Source organism: Rhinolophus sinicus, chromosome 10 (assembly GCF_057876585.1).
Source record: "Rhinolophus sinicus isolate RSI-liver-muscle chromosome 10, RSI-T2T, whole genome shotgun sequence".
In the NCBI taxonomy this organism is placed as follows: Eukaryota; Metazoa; Chordata; class Mammalia; order Chiroptera; family Rhinolophidae; genus Rhinolophus; species Rhinolophus sinicus.
The window spans coordinates 7,675,960-7,698,246 of NC_142510.1; the positions used below are offsets into that span (position 1 = coordinate 7,675,960).

At 47.4% G+C, this 22,287-nt stretch overlaps 1 protein-coding gene across 5 annotated transcripts in view; it reads left to right on the plus strand.

The window, feature by feature from the left end:
* LITAF (lipopolysaccharide induced TNF factor) overlaps positions 1-22,287 on the plus strand; it is a 93,654-nt gene that overhangs the window by 58,021 nt on the left and 13,346 nt on the right. The window contains exon 1 of one of the 5 annotated variants that reach the window (XM_074322862.2): positions 10,940-11,073. The exons of 3 other annotated variants lie outside the window; for them this stretch is intronic. The gene's annotated coding sequence lies outside the window, so the exon portion shown is untranslated. Of the gene's footprint in view, positions 1-10,939; positions 11,983-22,287 lie in introns of those variants that run through there. One more of the 5 variants, XM_019719696.3, reaches the window with a different exon arrangement.

Consider the following 22,287-nt stretch of genomic DNA (forward strand, 5'->3'; position numbering starts at 1 on the left):
TAAAGTTCTTGCCCCTTTTCTTCAGAGGGAGCCTCCAGGGGCTGTTTGGGTCCTTTCTTTCTTTTAGATGTTTTCCATATCAAGGGTTTTCAAACGTTTTTAGCTCCAAGCCACGGTGAAAACTTGATTTTGCGTTGTAACCCAGGACACACGGACACTGACCTATACCTAAAACAGAAGTTTTATGCAGGGATACTTACAAGGAATGCAGTCAGGGTTTGTCTGTTCTGTTCTATTCCTATTTTCATTCCATTCCCGCCCAGCCCAGCCCATCTACAAACAAAGGTAGCCCGTCAGCACCCAATCCTATGGTTTCATGTTTGGTGTGACCTTCAGTGAAACGCTGCTGTAGATGTTAACATACAATCTCGATTGTTCGCTATGGCTTTTTAAAAAAACATTATTTTTCACTTACCGTTGACAAACAACATGATATTAGTTTCAGGGGTACAGCATCGTGATCAGACATTTATATACCTTACGAAGTGATCCCCCGAGAAGTCTAGTACCCACCTGACACCCTCCATCGTTATGACAGTATTACTGTTTCCTGTGCTGTATGTTACGTCCCCGTGACTGTTCTGTACCTGGCGATTTGTACCTCTCATCCCTTGGCCCTTGAGGATTTTGCAGCCTGCTTTCCATCCGCAGACCTACAGGCTATTTCTTCCTCCTTCCGCGGCAGAGGGACTTACTGAGCGGGTTTTCACAGTGTACTTGTCAGCGTCTTCTGCATAGCTGTTTGTGTTGTCCCCCCATGGGGTTCTGGGGGATCTCCCATCCGCTCAGGTACATGGACAACCCAGCAGTAAAGCAGGCACCTCTCAAACACCTTGATTGCTGCTGGGAATGGCCTAGGGACGAGTTCTTCAAGGTGTGCTTCTGGGGGTACAGAGGCCCCTTTGCTCCCCAGCAGGGCACCCTACATCCGATGACCACACAGGACTTCATTTCTGCTTTGTTTCTCAACCTGCTTACGATGCTGGGAAATACTTCAATGCGTTTTAGAAATGAGTCAGTCTCCAGTTCACTTCTCCTTTCTCCTCTTCCACTTCCTCTTTTGTTACTCGAGGGCGTCAGAGGTGGGGACGTTCCTCAGCCCGACGCCAAAGCTCGTCCACAGCGCTGGCCTTTCTGCCCCGGGGGCTTTTTGTGTTGTCCGGCTTGGGCAGTGGGCACCATGTGCATACGTACATGAATGGGGACCGCAGCTACAGTGAATGAGAATAGGCCCTTAATTTGCAGCCCTGTCTTAGGTGCAAATGCCGATTCTGACACTTACAAACGGCAAAACCTTGGGCCTCGGTTGCTTCACCATTATTAAAATGGGGATTATATAATAATTCCTACTCAGGTTAAAAGGATAGAATACGGGTAAGCACACTGCCTGTAGAGAGAGACTATCTGGATTCTGATCTTGGCTTCACACTAACTGTGTGACCTTGGGCAAGATACTTAACTTCTCGGTGTCTCAGTTTCCTCATCTGTAAAATGGGGAAAATAGTAGTGTCTACCTTACAGTGTTCTTGTGAGGATTAAATGAGTCATATACACGCTGACAGAGCCTGGCTACGCATTTATTATGACTATTGTTATTATTAAGAATGATCCAAAAAAATGATCTACTGTCTTTGGCTTGTAGTAATTACAATTTTGTTTTTAAATTATGGTTTTAGAGAGAGCATGCTCTTGGTTCAGAAGGCAGGAGGCCTGGTAATGGGCATTTGGCCCTGACTCTGTGTAGGCGAGGAGGGAGAGGCAGTCTTAGAGGCCCCTTCCCCGGTGGGTTTCCCAGGTGTTTCTTCCACATTTCAGTGCCCCCAAGAAGGAGAGCGGGGTGGAGGAGGGGGCGCAGGGAGGTGGTTGAGGGGGAGACAGCCTTATCCCAGAAGGTGGGTAGGTGAAAGAGGAAGCAGCATAATTCACCTTTGTGTGTGGGAGGGGGGAGGGGGGACCTCTCCAGATAACAAGGTCTCCTGATGATGCTCCCAGGTCAGGACCTCGGGGCGACCTGTGCTTGGGGCCGGGGTGCAGGAAGGGGGAGTGGAGGGAATGTCAGGGTTCTGCCCCCTCCCCCCAGACTGCCTTCTCTTCGTTCATGTGCCAGGCCTTTGCTGGGCACCTGGGACATATCTGTGAGCAATAAGCAACGAGCCCTGTCCTCCCAGAATTAACAGTGTAGCTGGGGAGACAGATAAGGAAGAATAAGCATACTGTCATTAATCAGAAGGTGACAAGTGGTAGAGAAACTCAGGGAGTGGTGTCAAGAGGGTGAGGGAGGGGGCTGTAATCTCTGAGAAGGTGGTTAGGGTGGGGCTGGTTGAGAAGGTGGCATTTCAGCAAAGACACCAAGGAGGGAGGAAGCCACTCTGATACCTGGGGTGACAGTGGTCCAGTCAGGCGGAACGTCCAGTGCAAAGACCCTGAGGCAGGACCGTGCTGGATCAGCAGGGAGGCCCCTGTGGGTGGAGTGGAGTGGTCACAGAGGCTTCAGGGAGGATCGCGACACCTCTCTAGACTGCGGAAACCAAGTTAGGACCTCAGGTGGGAGACGCTTGGTGGTTTGATCCATGAGTACATTTGCTTGGTAGGACGATGTTCTTATCACAGAGCTGTGACTGCTGCTAGCAGATCAGAACTATAATTCCAGAAACATATGGGTGCACGTTCATAGGGCTTGTGGGGTTTTGTTTTGGGTGGAAGGGGAGCTTAAAAAACAACAGCAACGCAACAATAATAATAGTTATGAACAACTGAAGCCTTCCTATGTGCCAGGCATGCTGCCGTGCTGCTTCTCCTCAGGAGTTTATCTCGTTGTCATGGCCACACTAGGAGATGGCAGGACAGCTGGGAAAACAGGGGAGTCTGGAAGGAGAGCCTGACCGAGGTCCTGCCACCAGGAAGGAACCAAGAGAGGGACTTTGGCATAGACCTCGTGCCAGACTCAAAGTCATTTCCTCAAACCAAAGGAGCCCGACTGCCCACTGCCCACCCCACGCCCTGATCAGACCCTCTGGACATTGGGCGATTCCAGGCTTCCTCAGACTTGCTTTACAGCCCCGGGCCTGCCCTTCTTCTGGCTGGAAAAGGAACCGGCCTTGAACCAACTTCAGCAGCTGGTGCCAGGCAACCTAGAGCTGGTGAACAAACACTGGTGTTCAGGTTCAAATTCCAGGAAACACAGAAACAGCCCAGCAGTGGTGCGCCTGGGAGAAAACCCCAGACAAGGAAGTCCCTTTGAAAGTTGGATGAGAAGGTAGCCCCCATGTAAACAGAGGGCCTGTGGGTGCCCTGATCGAGAGGAGGAAGCTGCCTGGAGACCTGGCCTGGGCTGGGACACATTGGCAGACTATTCCCTTTCAGACTGGGGCTTGCTTCAAATCACACAGAACTGCTTGTTTCTGTTTTGTATGTTGGGGCTCTGTAGAGGCTGCATTGAAAGGAAAGGTTCTGAGGTTCAAAAGCCCGAAAGACACGGATCTGGGTGATTTAGAAGGCTTGAAGATCTCCACGGCATGGTAGCAAAATATGGACTTGCAGCCAGGCAGCCTGGGTTCAGTGACTCTGCTACCATTACTAGCTGTGTGAGCTTTGGCACCTTGCTTAACCTCTCTGGGCCTCAATTGCTACATCTTAAAACTGGAAATATACTACTTCCCTCACAGGGTTGTTGGGAAAGCATCGTGTGACTGGTGTATCGTGTGACTCTTGGTAAAATAAACACGATTCTGGGATGCATGCTCCACCCACACCACCACCCCCTCCCCGCCGAGGGAGGTGGAATAGATCTCTGAGAATGAAGCTCTCTGTGCCATGGAGACATGTGTTTCCCGGAGGTGATAGCAACGAGAAAGAGCCAGCAATGATTGCAAAGTCACTCCTTCTTATTGATTTATTATCTCTCTGCCTTGCTCCCAGTCAGAACATAAACTCCAGGGAAGTAAAGAATTTGCCCTTTGTTACCCTGGTCCTTGCTTTTGGAACAGGCCTGGCATCCAGGGCATATCAGCTGAGGGGGTCAAGGGGCTGTGTGACTTGGAGCCTGTTACTTAAGCTTTCTGGGCCTCAGTTTCCCCATCCGTAAAACAGGAGGGTTTTGTAAGGAGAAAAATGAGATAATAGAAAAGTGCCTTGTCCAGGGTCTGGCACCCAGTGGGGACCCAGCTTTCGTGTCCTGTCACTGCCTTTGTCGTTGTCATCGTCGTTATCAGTCTGTATTAGGGGCTCATTCTGTAGCCTGTGCCTGGAGCCGGCATATGTCTTGTTAAATAGAAACGCAGGCACGCAGCATGACATCTGGGTGTTGTTACTGAGGGGGTCAGGCCTCTCATCCTGAGGACACATTGGCCCTGAGGTTTATGGGGCCCCCATAAATCAGGTAACCAGGTCCTTGCCCTGGGCAGGCCAGAGCTGCTGCTGGGTGGGCCTGGTGAAGACGGAGGCATAGCCGGTTCTGGGATAGTCTCCATACCTTCAGGGGAAGGGCTAACCCAGGGAATTATGGGGCCCGGGAAGCTCACCTGGGTCTCTCCCTGGGCCCTGGCTACAGGTGCCATCGCCCACAGCAGAGACCAAGGGTTGACTCGGGTCTCCTGACATAGCAGAAGACCAGGCAGCTGGCGTTGCCAGATAGAATAGAAAATGCCCAGTTAAATGGGAATTTTAGACAAACAATGAGTGAGTTTTTTTTTAGTTTCAGTATGTCCTGTGTAATATTTGGAATGTATTACAAGTCTGCAATATTGAGACTCTACCAAGGTCTCTATGTCCGTGAGCATCCATAGCCAGGGCCCTGGAAGAACAGTGAGCCAGGATCTTGCTAGGGGCGGGGGGCAGGCACCCTTGGGCAAGCCTCTGGCCTCAGTTTCCCCATCTGTATAACTCAGCAGTCCAATTCTCTGCTGCACAGGGCTTTTGTGAGAATGAATCGTGTGATACGTGTGGGAAATGTGTCTTGGAAATGGAAAAGGTGTTATGGAAACATTAGTTACCAGAATTCGTGGTTATAAATAACAGACCAGTCAGTGGAGACTATTTCTGGCAACTGGGTTCTTTGTTTTTGAAAATTACTTGTTCTTTTTGTTTTTTTTTAGGCAGTTGGTGTTAGTTCTTAAAATGTTAGAAAAGTCAGAGTATCAAAAGGAGAAAACAAAACTCCTAATTTCCATCAGTCAGGGATAACCATTTATAGTGTTCTTTATCCTTGAAAAAGTGTGAAGAATTTTTTCCACGTGTGTGTGTGTGTGTGTGTGTGTGTGTGTAAATTTTTTCTTTTAACAAAAAGTGGATCATATTCTGCATTTTTTTAAGGCAATTGGTTTTGCTCCCTTGGGGGCTGTTATTTCTGAAATTGAATGAGGAAGTGTCACCCAGACGAAGTCTCTCCCTTTCTGTCTGGGCCATGTGATTCCAGGGTATCGGCATGTGCATGTCTACTTCCCAGATCTCGTCCTGGGCCTAGTGGAGACGTTGCAGCTGCGTTTCGGGTTAGAACACAGCTGCAAAGTCTCCACTAGGAAAAGGAATAGTCACAGATTTCGTGTGACACTGTGTGGCCCCCTCCTGCCGTGTCCTAACGGCATACATGAGATGCCTGATTTGCTTTTTTTTTTTTTTTTTAACTGAGATAAAATTCACAAAATATACAATCTAGTGGCATTTAGTACATTCAAAATATTGTGCAACCATCACCATTATCAACTTCCAGGACATTTTTTGGCAACCCCTAAAATAAACCCATACCTGTTCGCAGTACTCTCAACCCCCACTCCTTCCAGCCCCTGGCAACCACTAATCTGCTCTCTGTCGCTATAGATTTGCCTGGTCTCGAAATTTCATGTAATTGGAATCATAAAATATGTGGCCCTTTGTGTCTGGCTTCTCTCACTGAGCATAAGGTTTTCAAGGTTCATCCGCATTGTAGCAGGTATCGGTGCTTCGTTCCTTTTTATGGCCAAATAATATTCTGTCATGTGGATGCACCGCCTTTTGTTTATCCATTCATCAGTCGATGGGCATTTGGGTTATTTCCACCTTTTGACTATTGTGGATAATGCTGCCGTGAGTATTTCTACACAAATTTTTGTTTGAATACCTGTTTTCAATTCTTTTATGTATCTGCCTGGGGGTGAAATAGCAGCTACACCATTTTACATTCCCATCAGCAATGTAGGAGGGTTTCTGTTTCTTCATAGCTTTCCCAACACTTGTTATTTCCATTAAAAAAAAAATTTATGACCAGCACAGTGGGTGTGAGGTTGTATCTCATGGTCGTTTTGATTTGCATTTCCTTGATGACTAATGACGCGGAGCAACTTTTCATGTGCTTGATGGTCATTTGTGTACCTTCTTTGCAGAAATGTCTGTTCACGTACTTTGCCCATTTTTATTTTTATTTATTTATTTTTTTAATTTTATTTTATTAAATTTATTGGGGTGACAATTGTTAGTAAAATTACATAGATTTCAGGTGTACAATTCTGTATTACATCATCTATAAATCCCATTGTGTGTTCATCACCCAGAATCAGTTCTCCTTCTATCACCATATATTCGATCCCCCTTACCCTCATCTCCCACCCCCCTGCCCATTTTTAATTTAACTTAATTTTATTTTTTGTTGTAAAATATACATGACATAAATTTTACCGTTTTAACCATTTTAAGTGTACAGTTCAGTGTCGTTAAGTATATTCACAATGGTAGCTATCACCACCATCCATCTCGAGAACTTGTTTTTAAAAAGATAACTTTTAAAAAGCACTTTTAGGTTCACAGAAAACTTAAGAGGAGGGTAGAGACATTCCCCAGATACCCCCCCCACACCCGCACAGCTTCCCCCATTGTCAGCACCCCCACCCAAGTGGTACATTTGTTACAACTGATGAACCTACATCAACACATCATAATTATCAAAAGTTCATAGTGTCCATTAGGGTTGACTTTTTTTTTTTTAACTTTTATTTATTGAAGTGTGTTTTTCCCTGGACCCATCAGCTCAAAGTCAAGTAGTTGTTTCAATCTAGTTGTGGAGGGTACAGCTCACAGTGAGCCATATGGGAATCGAACCAGCAGCCTTGTTGTTAAGAGCACCGCATTCTAACCAACCAAGTGAACTGGCCGCCCCAGGGTTCACTCTTTTTTTTTTAATAATTCTTTTTTTTTTATTTTTTATTTTTATAGATTTTATCGGGGACGGGGAGCAGGACTTTATTGGGGAACAGTGTGTACTTCCAGGACTTTTTTCCAAGTCAAGTTGTTGTCCTTTTGATCTTAGTTGTGGAGGGTGCCGTTCAGCTTCAAGTTGCTGTCCTTTCAGTCTTAGTTGTGGAGGGTGAAGCTCAGCTCCAGGTCCAGTTTCCGTTGCTAGTTGCAGGGGGTGCAGCCCACCATCCCTTGCGGGAGTTGAACCGGCAACCTTGTGGTTGAGAGCCCACTGGCCCATGTGGGAATCGAACCAGCAGCCTTCGGAGTTAGGAGCACACAGCTCCAACCTCCTGAGCCACCGGGCCGGCCCCCCAGGGTTCACTCTTGATGTTGTACATTTTGTGGGTTTGGACAAATGCAATGACAAGTGTCCGTCATAATGTCATAGAGAGTATTTTCACTGCCCTAAAATTCCACTGTGCTCTGCCTATTCATCTGGCTCTGATCCCTCCAGTCCTCAGCAAACACTGGTCTTTTTACTGTCTCCATAGTTTTGCCTTTCTCCAGAATTTTTGTGTCATTCCAGTGCCCATTTTAAAAATTGGGTTGTTTGTCTTTTTGTTATTAAGTTATAAGAGCTCTTTATAAAATCTGAATAGATTGATTGATCAGTCTGTATGATTGCAGTCAAATGTATGATTTGCAACTAATTTCTCCCATTTTATGGGTTGTCTTTTCTCTTTCGATAATGTCCCTTGATGCACAAAGCTTTTTAATTTTGATGTAATTCAGTTTATCTATTTTTTTCTTTTTGTTGCTTGTGCTTTTGGTGTCACCTTTGAGAAATCATTGCCTAATATGGGTCATGAAAATTTGTACTTTTGTTTCCTTCTAAGAGTTTTATAGTTTTTCCCTTTTGAATTAATGTTTTGTATGTGGTGTGAGGTAGGGATTCGACTTCCTCCTTTTGCCTGTGGATATTCAGTTGTGCCAGCGCCACTTGTTGTAAAGACTCTTTCCCCATGGAATGGTCTCGACATCCTTCTCGAAACTCCATTGACCACAGACGTATGGGTTTATATCTGGACTCTCAATTTTATTTCATTGACTTATATGTCTAGTCTCATGCCAATACCACATGCTTTGACTACTGTAGCTTTGTGGAAACTTCTTTTAAATCAAGATGTGTGTCCTCCAACTTCTTTTTTCCCAAGATTGTTTTTGTTTTTCAGAGCCCCTTGCAGTTCTATATGAATGTTACTATCAGCTTGTCTATTTCGGCCAGAAAGGCAATTGGGATTTTGATAGAGATTACATTGGATTTGTACATTGATTTGGGGGAGTATTGCCATCTTTGATGGTTGGTTTTATTTGTCAACTTGGCTAGGCAATAGTGCCCAGTAATTCAAGCAAACACTAATCTGGGCATTGCTGTGAAGGTGTATTGTAGATGTGGTTAACTTCTACAGCAAGTTGACTTTAAGGAAAGGAGATTGTTTTGGTAATTTGGGCCTCATCCACTTAGTTGAAAGGCCTTAAGAGCAAAACTGAGGATTCCCAGAGAAAGAACTCCACCTGGGGACTAGAGTTTCAGATCCTGCCCGAGAGTTTCATATATGTTTATATCTGTATGTCTATATATCTATTTATCTACCTCCTCTGGTTCGGTTTCTCTGATAGAACTCTGACTGACATACTACATGCATGTTTTCCATTTATTTAGGTCTTCTTTCATTTCTTTCAGCAATGTTTTGTAGTTTTCAGTGTAGAAGTCTTAAACTTCCTTAAATTGTTTTCTGAATTTCATTTTTGTATTGTTCCTTGCTACTGTAGAAATGCACCTGATTTTTGTTTGTTGATCTAGTATCCTGCCACCTGCTGAATTTGTTTATTAGCACTAATTGTGTGTGTGTGTGTGTGTGTGTGTGTGTGTGTGTGAATTCCTGAGGATTTTCTACATGGAACATCATATCATCTGCGAATAGAGATAGTTTTATTTCTTCCTTTCAAATCTGGATGCTTTTAATTTCCTTTTCTTGCCTAATTGTCCTGGCTAGACCTTCCAGTACCGTGTTAAAAAGAAGTGGCAAAAGCTGACATCCTTGCTTGTTCCTGATCTCGGGGAGGTCAGCATCCAGCCTTTCACTATGGAGATGATGTTAGCTGTGGGCTCTTCACCGATGCTTTTTACCAGGTTAAGGACGTTTCCCTTCATTTGCTAATTTACTGAGTATTTTTATCAAGAAAAGGTGTTGGATTTTGTCAAATACTTTTTCTGCGTCTATTGAGATGATCATGTGGCTGGTTTATTTTTCTTCCCTCGTTGGAAACATTGGGTTGGAAATTCAATCTGTGATTTTTGGGGGATTAAAAAAAGAGTTACAGTTTTACAGCTCTCCCCATAAGTTATCGCAGGCTTACAGCTATGGTTAAGTGTTTAGGGCAGATGAAAAAACAAAGCCACCTCCTGCAGTTGGGGGAGAAACATGAATGAAGATGCGTTAACACCAAGTAGAAGACAGAAGGAAATTCAGGTGTTCGATCACTTTTCCCTCCCTCCGTACAAAGGAAGAAGAAAACAAGGGGGAGGGAGGAAGGAAGCATTCACAAGGGCTGTTTCTTGAACAATTTGTCTGACAGATGTTCTGTAGGCTCCTGTCTTGCCAGAGATAGTCTATGATACTCTGGTTTCATGTCAGGACAACAGGTTTATTTGCCCACCTTGAGAATGGAAAACTGCCGAGGCTGGGCATAATCCAGCTTCCTTTGTAGTTTTAAAACAGTAAGAGGTTGGCCTGGCCAGTAACATCTATCGGGCAACTCCCCATGCTTGGGAGGACTTTGAAATCCCCTCCTCAATGAGTAATATGTCCACGACTGATGGTAACTGGGTTGATGTGGTGAAAAGCGGTGACAGCTTTGGGCAGGGACGGAGAGGACAGTCTGCTGTGGAACCTTGGACCAGTCACTCTCCCTGTCTGGCTTTCAGTGTCTCTGGGTCTCAGTGTAGAGGCAGGGGATTCCACCACCAGAGGAATTGTAGGATCCAGGTCTGAGAATCCACACATGACAGCGCTCATAGGCTCTCTGCGCAAGTGGCATTTCTGTAGATGGCCACATTAGGGTTCTGCCCATCTCCAGGGCTCTACTCTCAAAGCGGCACAAGCTCATTAATGCCCTGTAATGACTTCCCAGGGGGCCGTGCTGGATCAGCGTTGTTGATATTACTGCAGCAGGCAGATGGGGCTCTTATCATATAGGCAAGCAGCATCCATTTAGGGGCAGAGGGTTAAGTGGATGTTGAAATTGCAGTTACCAATTTGCAGTTTTCAGTGATGGAGTGAGACAGTGACGGGCAGGGAGTGCGAGATTCCCTCAGCGTGGGATCTGGGACTCGAGGTCGGTGGCCTGGGTGGGGAAGGAATGCCAGAGTTGCGAGATCTAGTGTCGAGAGAGCGGGGATGGAGTGGGGGTGGGGTGGGGGTGCCAGTAGCACGGGGCGGGGATGACGAGCAGGGGCAGAATCGAAAGGGGAGACACGGGGGGGCGGGGGCGAGTGGAGGGCTCTAAGGTCTGCATCAGGGGCCTGGGCTGAAACCGGGTTTCAGGGAGTGAGGGGTCCAGGGTCTCGCCTGGGCAGCGGGAAATCGGAGGGGTGAAGGGGAAGAGCAGTGTCCGGAGGATGGTGACCTCTGGCGGAGTCTCAGATCGGGCCGGGCGTGGCTCGGGGTGGTGGCCCCGTGGGTGGTGGCCCCGTGGGTGCCCGGGCGCGGGTCCCGGCAGCGCGCGGAGGTGGGGAGAAGCCGGAAGCGGGGCCGCACGCTCCGCCCCGGCCGGTCCCGCCCCCGCCCCCGCCGCGGTCCCGCCCTCCCACCCGCCTGCCCGACCGGCTCAGACCTCCCGGCTCGACTGGCGGCGCGGGCGGCGGTGAGTGCGGCGCGGCCACGGCTGGGGCGCTAAGAGGCGCGGCAGCGGGGGCGGGAGCCGAGGGGCGCTGCGGGCTGCGAGCGGGGTCCCTGCGGCGCGAGCACCTGCCCCCGGGCTCGGGAGCAGCGGAGGCCGGGAGACCTGGGGCCATCGCACCGGTCATGGCGGCTGAGGACCCCGGCGGGTTCCTGGGGTCGAGGGTGGAGGGCGCAGGGGTCTGGCCGAGATCTCACGCGCGAGGCCGGCGCGGGCTGGTTGCCAGCCTCCCGGTGCTTGTCGCGGCGGTGGGACCGGCTGGGTTCCGCTCCTGCGCCCCTCGTGGGCCGATGGCCCGCGGAGAACGCGCGGTGGGGCCTCCCGGCCCCTAACCTGAAAGCGCGCTGCTCCGGGTCTGCGATGTTGACTCCCGGGGAAGGAGGCCCCGAAGCTTTTCAGGAAAGTCTCGGTTCGCTCTGGTGGCTGCGATCTCCAAGTTGAGATTTGCAGAATCATCACCGGGGAGTTCAGAAACGAAAACAAAACAAATAACAAAACCCAAAGAATTTCCGGACCCAGGTCCCAGAAATTCGGCTTCTAGGGATCAACGGCATCTGCGTTTTTTGCCCCTGCCCCGCGGGGTTCCACGCAATATCTAGGATGTCCCTCGGTGGGTCCCTATGTGGACACCGGAGAACCTCGGGAGCCCACGGGAGGTGAAAATCTGGGGACACCACGCGAAGGGAACCTTGGCCCCACTAGACCGCCTCCCCGCGGGGTAAAGTGGGCGCCCTGTGACCTCGGCTTGGCCCAGACCCGGTTCACTGCTGGTGCGGGGTAGATGCTGGTGGCACAGGCCCGGGAAACTGTGGCAGAGGTGGACATCGTCTGTCCTCGCCAAGCTAGACAGGTGCCCTCCCCTCAGCTTTCCAGGTCAGTATGGATCTGGGCAGTGGGTTGGTTGGATGTTGTGCCCCCAGCTACTGTTCAGGGTCAGGGAGGGGAGGTGAAATGGCAATCCTGAAAGGGCCACCATTTCAGGGATCAGGCCAGCTGGCCCTTGACTAGTTTTCGCGTGGCTTTTGTGCTTCCAGATAGTAGGGTTGATGTCATTGCCTTTTGCACTGAGCTTTGGTGATTGGGAAACCCAGTACCTGGAAGCCACCAGGGCCTTCCTATCTGAGCCTGTCAGGTGAGATTCTCTCACCAGCCTTCCCAAGGGGCATAAGCTCCTCTTGGCCTGGTAGGCTGGTGCTTACCTGGTAAGCTAGTTCAGGGGCTATTTGGGGCCCCTTTCAGGAAAGCGTGTGTGCTTGACTGCTTCACTTACCTTCCTACTGCCACTCCCAGCCTTCTCAGGGTAGCTCTTTTTAAATAGTACTAATCTGGATGCCATGTAAAGAGAGGCTGGTATTTAAGATTCCACCTCCATGTTTGTTTGGTTTTATTATAGTTGGATCAGAATCCAGAAAACAGGTGATTTGCTCTACCTGGCATAGAGTAACACCCATGCTGCACTTGACTTTCCTCTCAGCCAGCCCTTGCAATGGGATCTGACTGTGCACCAGACTCTCTAAGAAACACTTATTGTAGATTTACTATGGGAGAGGGCCATCTTCTCTCTTTTCTGTTACTGTAAGGCATTAATAATAGATGCTTTTATTCACATTTGAAAAAGTATCCTTGTTGAAGTATTTCCGTAGATTGACTCGGGGATTTGATCTGAGACAGAGGATCAATTTCTTAAGTCTCTAAAATACTAGGTTGAAGTAACTCACTGTCTTTGGCAAGTAAACTGCCTTTTTGTTCCTTCAGTCCCTTTTGTGGGATGGCTGTGGGGAAATAAAGGGCTACCCTTGCCCTATAAAGGACACGGAAGAAATGGCTCCTGGTCCTGAGGGGTTTATGCTGTGGGTGGAGTGTGGAAACACACCCGGGAAAAAGCCAGTGCCCACTACTACCTGGAAGGGGCTTGGGAGGGATGGAAAGGAGATTGCAGTGAGCATGGGGCCAGGATAGCAGAGGAGAGTTGAGTCACACAGCCAAGGCCTGAGCACATGTGGAAGAGACATGTAGACATGATGGGCAGCATTCCAAAGAGCAGAAGGATCTCAGCCCAGCTTCGGAGGAGGCACAAATACCCAGGGTTGAGGACAGTTAAAGGGGAACCACTGAGAGGGAAGAAGCCGGAGGCATTTCCAGCCTAAGTTCATTGTCAAGGAGAGTGCATGCATGGTAGCCATTAACCATTGATCCGAGGTACATATAAGGCCACTCTGAGAATGGGCTGGTACCTACGAGGAACTTAAAACTCTCCCACCCAAGATGAACCTCCCCAAAGCTACGGTGACAGTGGAAGAAAAAGAAGATCCACATGAGGAAATCCTTGAGTCTGCGCACTGGCACCTGTCCTGTGTTTGTTTTTGCTTTTGCTGTAGTGAAAATAGCCCTGTGGGTGAGGTGATCCATCTCCTCAGGCAAATAGGCCTCCTTAGCTCTTTCGTGCAGACGTGTTTATGATATCTTTGGTGCCCATTTGGCGCCGCCCTTGACCCGTTCTGCACTGGATTGGTGTTTATTTACCTTAAAATTGTTATCTGAGCTCAAAGCGGTACTTTCCTGGGTCCTCACAATTTCGTTTTGTTGTTTGAACCTGCGCTGGCACTTGGAGCAGCCCTGATAACACTTTTGTAGCTAATGAAGCTGTCTCTTCAAGAACCGTGTATAATTTCGTAGGATTTAAGGCAGGGACAGAAGAAAGGGAAAATCGAAGCGTGTCTGTGTAGTGATTTCCTGTTCACCTCCTAGTACTGAGGAAGTTGATTCACCAGCATCCTGAAAGCTTGGGACACTTTCTTTTTAATCACTTTCTTCTTCGTCTGTGTTAACTTCAGAGAATCCCATATAATGATGGAGAATTTAAGCTACTTAGCTCGTGGAGCTGTAGAATTGACAGTGTTCCTGGGGTAAATTTAAGAGCTTAGCAGTTGACTTGCCTGAGCCTTGGATCCAGGGAGGTTATTTTCATAGATAGTGCATTGATATTTTTTAAAAGTTATATTAAAAATAACAATATTACAGAGAGTATAGAATCAGGCATAATCTCACTGTGTGAATGAAAGCAACTAGCATGATTGATTGATTGATTGATTTAATTCAGCAGCTTGGTCTTTTGCCATGGTGCTTGTTTTTTGTTTTTGTTTTGTTTTTCATGAAGTTGCAATCGGGGGTACACGCAGTTCTGTCTCTCAGTGCAGTCCTGTTAATATTCTCATTGCCCTGTTTCATCAAAAACCATCATTCATGTGGAAACCCGGGATGTGGTTTCACAGGAACCCAGAGGGAAATTGCCCTCTCTGGTTCTGGGGGAGCGGCCCAACTCCCTGGTGGAAGCATTTCTCGTTCCACAATTCACTGTAATTTGTACTTGCGCCATGTTTGAACCTGGCTTTCAGATTGTGGTAACTTTATCTGTAACTTGTGGAACATAGCGCCCTGCAGAAACAGACTGAATTCAGAAAATGGAATTTGAATGCGTTGCTCTGAACTATTTCACTATGAACGTCTGTGTTTTTACAGAGGTATACTGAATTGAATTTGTTTAGGGGGTCAAATAGCCCAAGAACCCTAGTACAATTTTTCACTTCCTTTCCCGGAGACGGCTGGAGAGTCCAATTTCCCCTTTTGTCTAAATTCTTCCTCCTTATTAATTTAGAATTTAAGAAGTACCATTCACGTTCGACATTTTCTACAGGTTAAATTCCATTACAACATAAACAGCATTGCAGAATCTTTGTATTTCAAAAATGGCTAGCCAGTGGCTCTTACCTTAAGGATTTTGAGCAGTATTCCATTTAATAAATGTACAAGCCAGAGAGTCCCTTAGGGCTTTTGTAATCAGGTTTCACTTATGCTCACATTATTGTAAAGAACATTTTTCTCCAGAGACCGTAAAAGACCAGACTGTTTGGGCCTTTCCAGCTGGTCCTCCGCCTATCTACAAACTAGGCTATTTTCTTTGGAGACCTGACAATTTGCATGTGTGCCCTTTGCCAGAGGAATCTCTTTTTTTCCCTGGGGTCTCCCGGGGTCATTTCTGTGATGCTCATATTCCCTGATGTCTCCCAGGTTTCTTTTCTGGGGCTGGAGGGTGGGAACGGGGTATGGAATTGAATAATCTTCCTTTTTTCTTCCTGAAAGCACTGATCTTAAAGGATTAAGTTGGTGGTGAAAACGGGGCTTTATCTTCTCTCTGAAGGCCTTGCCCTTTTGTGTGTTGATCTGATACCTAAATCTAAAAAACTGTTCCTAGACATAGCACGAGGATGTATTTTTAGAAGAGTTTCTTACCCACATGTGTTTAAGACCACTTTAAAAGTCTACATCTTAAGGGAAGGGGTATAGATTTGTGGAGCTTCGATGTGCGTTCAGCTGGGAGGAGTTTTGGAGATTCCTTAAATTTTAAGGCCTGATCATTTGCTTAAATTTGTGGGTGTCTTTTTCTTTTTCTTTCTTTTTTTTAACCTCCCTAACTAGAAATATTAGAAACACTGGTCATCACCCCTGCCTCCATTTAATCTTTTACATTTAACCAAAATACACTTAAAAAATACTTTCTTAAAGAAATAAACCCCTTTTTTACATTTTTAAGAAATTGAACTTGAATGCCTTTGGGTGAGGCCTGCCTGCTCCAGTTCACCTTATAGTTTAATTTTAGATTTGCAGGAAAGGTGCGGTTAATACATGGGGTTCCCGTACACCCCTCTCCCATTGCCAGCATCTTCCAGCATCACCAGAGTACGTTTGTCAAACTAGGAAACTTGACATTGGTACCCACTATTAATCAATAAAGACTCCACAGTCTTTATCTGGAGTTCGGTTTTTACGCTGAGGTCCTTTTTTCCTTTCCAAGCTCCCAACCCATTAATTGCTCCATCTCCCTGTCTCCTCTGGTCTGTTACAGTTGCTCAATTTTTCCTTGTTTTTCATAACTGCTTTTGAGGAGTGCTGGGCAGGGATTTTGTAGAATTTCTCTCGAATTGGGTTTATCTGATGCTTTTCTCATGCTTGCACGGGGGTTATGGGTTTGGGGAAGAATGCCACAGAGGTGATGAGCCCTTCCCGTCCTGTCACATCAGGGGGTACATGATAGCCACATGGCATCACTAAGACGTTAGTCACCGAATAAAGACAGTGTTTGCCAGGCTTCTCCACTGTAAAGTTACTCATTTTCTCTTTTCATTGATTATTCTTTAAAAGCAAGATACTAACAATAGTCCACACCCAGGAGGGGGAGGGAAAAGATTAAATTCCACTTCCTGGAGGGGAAGGTGTCTGTATATATCATTTGGAATTCTTCTGATAAGGAAGATTTGTCTTTTCTTCATTTAAAAAATACATACTTCTAAAGAGTTTTCACTGTAGATAATGGCCGTTGTTTATGGGGTATAGAGTCCACACCTGACACGAAATCTGAGCTCCATGGAAGAGGTAGGCTGTGTGTCACTTTCCCAAAGCCCTGCGGGGAATCCAGGGAAATAGGGAACAGAGCCCTTCCCCTGGAGGGGTGCAGTGTGGTCCCGTTTGGGGGACAGCTCCTAACTTGCAGACAGGAAATTGTAAGGAAGCATGAGGAAGGCATATGCCGTCGAGGGCTGAATGGTGTGGGCTGGGTCGCGAAGTGGGACAGGCTTTAAAAGAATGCAGCAGTTAACATTTACTGCCGACTCACCTTATTCCCAAATTTTGCTAAAGGCAAAACTGTTGTTTTCCAGTTTTCAAAGACATGACAGTTATAATACCAGCCAGCGGGAATTGAGGAAATAAGCAAACATAAGACTCCCAAGTAACACAGATGTTATCATCAAGCCAGATGCTCATGCTTGTTCACCTTACTCACAGGAGGCACCCAAGGAAACAGTAACACTTGCTTTACCTGGAGGCCCAGGTTCTGGGCTCCCCCCGGCCTGGGAAGATAGGAAGTGGCAAATGGAGATGGGGCTGCCCTCAGCCCCGGTTGGACTATCGCAGCCTGGGGTGGCATTGATTTATTTTTGCAGGTTTTAAGAAGGCAGAGAGAAATATGGGATCGATTTTTGAACACAGTTAAGATACTTTCTGGGGAGGGGTGTTGAAAGAGGCCGTCAGTCAGAATGAAGCAACCCCAGAAATTATGAGACTGGAGTTTTCCTTGTGTTTAGCTGTGATCTGAGCGGGCGGAGGACCTCTTGGCTGTGGGCCGGGGGCCTTTGATGTGTGTTTATATTGATGAGTTGTTGGGTGGCTTCTGCTGTGCTTGGCTTCTCCCCGTATTCTAGGTTTTGAGGCTTATTTTTAGAATCTGAACTCTCCTTGGCAGGAGTTGAATACTTTGGTCGGGGGTGGGGAGACTTGAAGTCATGTTTGGGCTGCTGGTTAATGAAATCTTCGGGGTCCCTCCCCAGAAGGTCCAGCCTGGTGCCCATCTTGCCCGGGCCAGGCTCTTGGTGGTGTAAAGGCTCCCATAGCCCAACCCACCTTCCTGACTTCCCCACAGGACACAGGTGTGCCTGCTTCTTTCTGCGTGCTCAGCCACACTGTCCCCCAGACTCTCTGCTTGCCTTAGAATCTGGACTCAGTTTCCCCTTTGTGTTTGCCCCCGTATCTGCCCATGTTGGTTGACTTTGCTTCCCCACATGGGTTCCTTGGGACCATCGAGGGAGAGTCGCGGTCGGCTTTCAGATCCTCCTGCATGAAAAACGGATCACAGCACAATATACAGAGAGGAGAACTCTAGCTTAGTGGTGAAGAGGGTATTGCTGTACTGATTTGGGGATGACCCAGCGGGAATGGTGGAGTGCACATCTCACCAAACAAGTGATCAGAAGCTTTAATCACTCTGCAAACACTCAGGGAGAGGCCGAGGGCCAGCTGCTGGGCAGGGACTAGATACACAGCTCATGGAGAAAGCGCTGTGATGGTGTCATTTTGCACCGACGTAGGAGAACTCGGGAAGCCAGCTTGAAGAGGGCCGGGCAGGATTTGGAGAGGAAACTTTTTTCCCCACTAAAAAAAAAATTAATATTATTTAATTAGAAATGCATGATAATAAATATTTTAAATTATAATCAATAAATTATAAATGTGTTGAGTCATAACTGATAAATATATTTCCTCTAATTTTTTTCTTGCTGAACATACAAAAGATCAACAAGGGTTTAAATGTGACAAGTATTTGTCCCACTGCATCCCCAGCTCACCTCCTCCCCTGCTTACACGCGGCCCCGGTGACCAGCTTCTTGTGTATCCTTTGGGGGACGCTATGCATGTTATGTAAGGAAATATATACATCTTTCTTCCTTGTACACAAATGGTGGCTGGCTGTGCACACTTTTCGGGCTTTTTCCATGCAATGATCATCTTGGAGATAACTGCATTTCTGCACGTAAAACTCCTCGTTCTGTTTGTTTGTTTGTTTGTTTGTTTGTTTGTTTTAAGGCACTAAGATTTATTTATGTTTCTTTTTGTTTAATTAAAGCTTATTGGGGTGACAATGGTTAGTAAAGTTACATAGATTTCAGGTGTACAATCCTGTAACACATCATCTGTATATCACGTTATGTGTTCCCCACCCAGAGTCAGCTCTCCTTCCATCACCATATATTGGGTCCCCTTTACCCTCATCTACCACCCCCCTCCCACCTCGCTCTGTTTTGATGGGTGCATACCATTGCCTTGCGTTGATGGGCCATCGCTGATCGACCTGGTCCTCTGCGATGGACACGTAGGTGGGTCTAGCAACATGGCAGTGACTGCCCTTGTGTGCTCATGGTTTTGTCACTTGGTCCATGCATGGCGTTATTTATATCTGATAACCAATTTCTAGAGGGGGAATTGCCGAGTCACAGGACTTGTGCATGTTAAATTTGGGCAGATGCTTCTATCCTATGAGCCTCAGTTTACCTTCTCACCAGCCCTGGGTGACATCTACCCCCAGGCTAGTAAGCAAACATTTTGCTTTTTGCCAGGTAAAAATGGCAAATCTAATGATGAATGAAAAATATAAAAACACAAACTTTTAAATTTAGAATAGTTTTGGATTTACAGATATGTTGCACAATTAGTGTGGAAGTCCCATATGTTCCATCTGGCTTCCCATTGTCAACATCTTACATCACCGGGTGTGTTTGTCCCAACTAAGAAACTGCCATTGGTACCTTATTATGAACCGAACTCCAGACTTGATTTGAAGGCCACCAGATTTCCCACTGTGTTCTGTCCCAGGATCCTACATTTTATGTAGTTGTCAGGTCTCCTCCTCTGGTCTGTGACAGTTTCTCGGACTTCCCTTGGGTTTTATGACCTTGGCAGTTTTGAGGAGGACAGGCCTGGTCTCCTGGAGGAAGTCGTTCCGTCTGGGTTTGTCTGATGTTTTCTCATGATGAGCCTGGGGTCAGAGGTTTGGGGAAGGAAGACCACAGAGCTGACGTACCCTTTTCACCCCATTGTATCAGCAGACATGTGATGTCCACATGACTTCTCACTGACGATACTACACCTGACCATCTGTACCTCCCTGCTTTGGAGAGAGATGAGAATCTTCTCGTATGTGAAGATGCAGTTGTCCAGGGGTGGCCCATGGTCAGCTTGAGGGGTGTAGGGTTGAGGAGTGGGGGGACCACAGGCGCTGTGTACAGACCCCCGAATCCCTGGGGACGTGCTGTGGCAGGGCTGATGGGGGAGGATCAGCCCCTAAAGGAGACAGAGGTGCAGGACCAGGCCAGGTGAGGAAGTCCTTCCAGGGGAAGTGCCGGCAGCCTCGGGAGAAGGGACAGGAAACGGAGTGGGCTTGGCAGTGGAGGCTGAGGGAGGAAGGCAGCTGGTGGTGGTCAGGGGTTCACCAGTGGACATGAAAGAGGCAGGAGACTGAGGGGCTAAGGACCCACGCTGAGCAAAGAGGTGTTTTGTTTTTACATTTTAACAAGGAAACATTTAAACCGTCATAGAGAACAGGATACACGTGGTGTGATGGGGTCTGTGCCCGGGTCCTCCTGCCTCCTCGTGGTGAAACCTGTGTCACTGTGGGCAAATGAGCCCTCCCTGGGCTTTACTCAGCTTCCCTGTAAGTGATTAGAACGGATGTGTTTATAGAACCCATGTACCCAGTGTTCTGAGCACACCTGGCTCGCTTCATTAGTACAGCAACCCCTGATGTACAGTTACTGTTAGCCCATTTTCCAGATGAGGAAATCGAGGCACAGAGAAATGAAGCTAGCCCCCCAAATTCACCCAGCCTGGAAGTGGCACAATTGGAATTTGAACTGAGGGCGGTTGGTTCCAGAGTTTCTGCTCTTAAACATTCCACCGGCTGTAAAAATCCCATTGTCTTAATCCTGTTCTTTGGGCCTTTTTGTTACCCCAGCATGTTCCGCCTGCTCACATTCCTCCATGTCTTCTCTTTTCTTGGTGACCGTTGGGTACTCAGCGGGCCAGGCCAAGGTCCAGGCCACTCCTGCTGTGTCCTGAGATATGGGTGGTACCCGCCCATATCTTGTGAATAACCGGGGAATACACGCAGGTGTCTCTGAAAATGGCATGTGTGACAGTGTCTTGGGCACCAGGCAGAGACGTCCTTCCTGTGATATCTCTGAGCTCAGTGGCCATGAGCTCGAATTCCCCACCAGGGCATTTTCTGATTGGATTCTGCTGTGAAGCTCTTTGTGTCTTGTCCAATTGTCCAAAGAGAATTCTCAGCGTTGGGCATTAGCTCTCTGTCCTCTTCCTCTTTTGTTTTTGGGCCCTTCCTGCCTGTTGGTCATTTCACCAGAAAAGGATGGGGGTGGGAAGGAAAAGTGACCTGAGACTCCTTAAGTCCCTCCTGTGCCACTAGTGTCCCTTCAGTCCTTGCTGGGTACTGAGCAGCACTGAGGATGGAGATACCTGCAAAGGTGTGAACTCTGTTCCCCCTTCCTGTCCACGCGTGTCAGCGGGGGTTGCTGACGTTAAGGCATCTTGGAATTGTCTTGACACTCATGAAAAAAGAGAGATTGTCATTTCTGAAGAATGGATGACACATCACCCATGATGAACAAGTAGCTTTAGAGCCACACCCAGGATCAGGTAATGAACACCTAGTGACACATACTTCTGAGTTTGGGGTGGTGGCAGCAAGGAGAGTGGTCATGAGTTCAGCTCTTGAATGGACAATGCAGGAAGTGTCCCTCCTCACTCTCTCCCATAACCCCACCCAGGACCGGGAGTGGATATTGGCAGAAACCAGGTGCCTCCACAGAGCAGGGATACTAGCAATGTCATCAGCTTACATCCAGGAGTAAAAATGAAGTGATCTTGAGTTTCAGAGACTGTGGCTTTTTTTTTCCTTCCTGATTTTATCTTGTTGGTGTTTGCATGCCTCCACACTTCCCCTTTCAATTTCTTTCCACCCACATCTTGACTTGATCTCTTGCTGCATATCCCAGGATGCCCTGTTGACAAACATCACCACCCCCTCCACCCCCAAATCATGGAGGAAATGAAGGATTCCAGACCCAATTAAGTGATTCCAATTCTGGAACATGTTTGGTAACGCTTTGGCCAAGTCCTCATGTTACTTTGAGCTGAACTGTGAGACCATCCATGACAGGCTTGTCGTCACATGAACATCTTTCTTTAAAAACATTGTTTTCTCAGATTCTGAGTTGAGGCTATTAAGGTAAGACACCCTCCCATTTATGTCTGCTTCCAAATCTTGATGCCATCCAAGATGGGTCTTTTCGTACCCAGGTATTGTTTTCCACGAACATTTGTTAAAGCATCAGGGTGACCAACTTGTCCTGCTTTGCCCGGAGCTGTTCCAGTTTTAACACCAAAAGTGCCCTATCAAGAGAAACCCCTCAGTCCCGGACAAACTGGGGTGGTGGGTCATCCTGTGAAGCACGCATGATGTTTGGAGCCTAGTTCTAGGCGCTGGGGGTGCATATTTTCATAAATTTTGATCCTTGCCATTATAGGGCCCATAGACTGGTCGGGAAGACAGACAAGTAAAGAAAGATGCTGTGTGACAGGTACAGCAGAAAAGCACGTGTTAATAGCAGCTAGCATGTCCTTGTTCTGGGTGCTTTTCACAGTGGATTCATTTCATCCTCCCAAGAACCTTAAGAAACGAGCAGTGTGCCCATTGTACAGATGGGGAAACCGAGGCACCAACATGTCGTGGGACGTGTGGGAGCCTGGCTGTAACCACAGGTGGTCTGGCTCCAG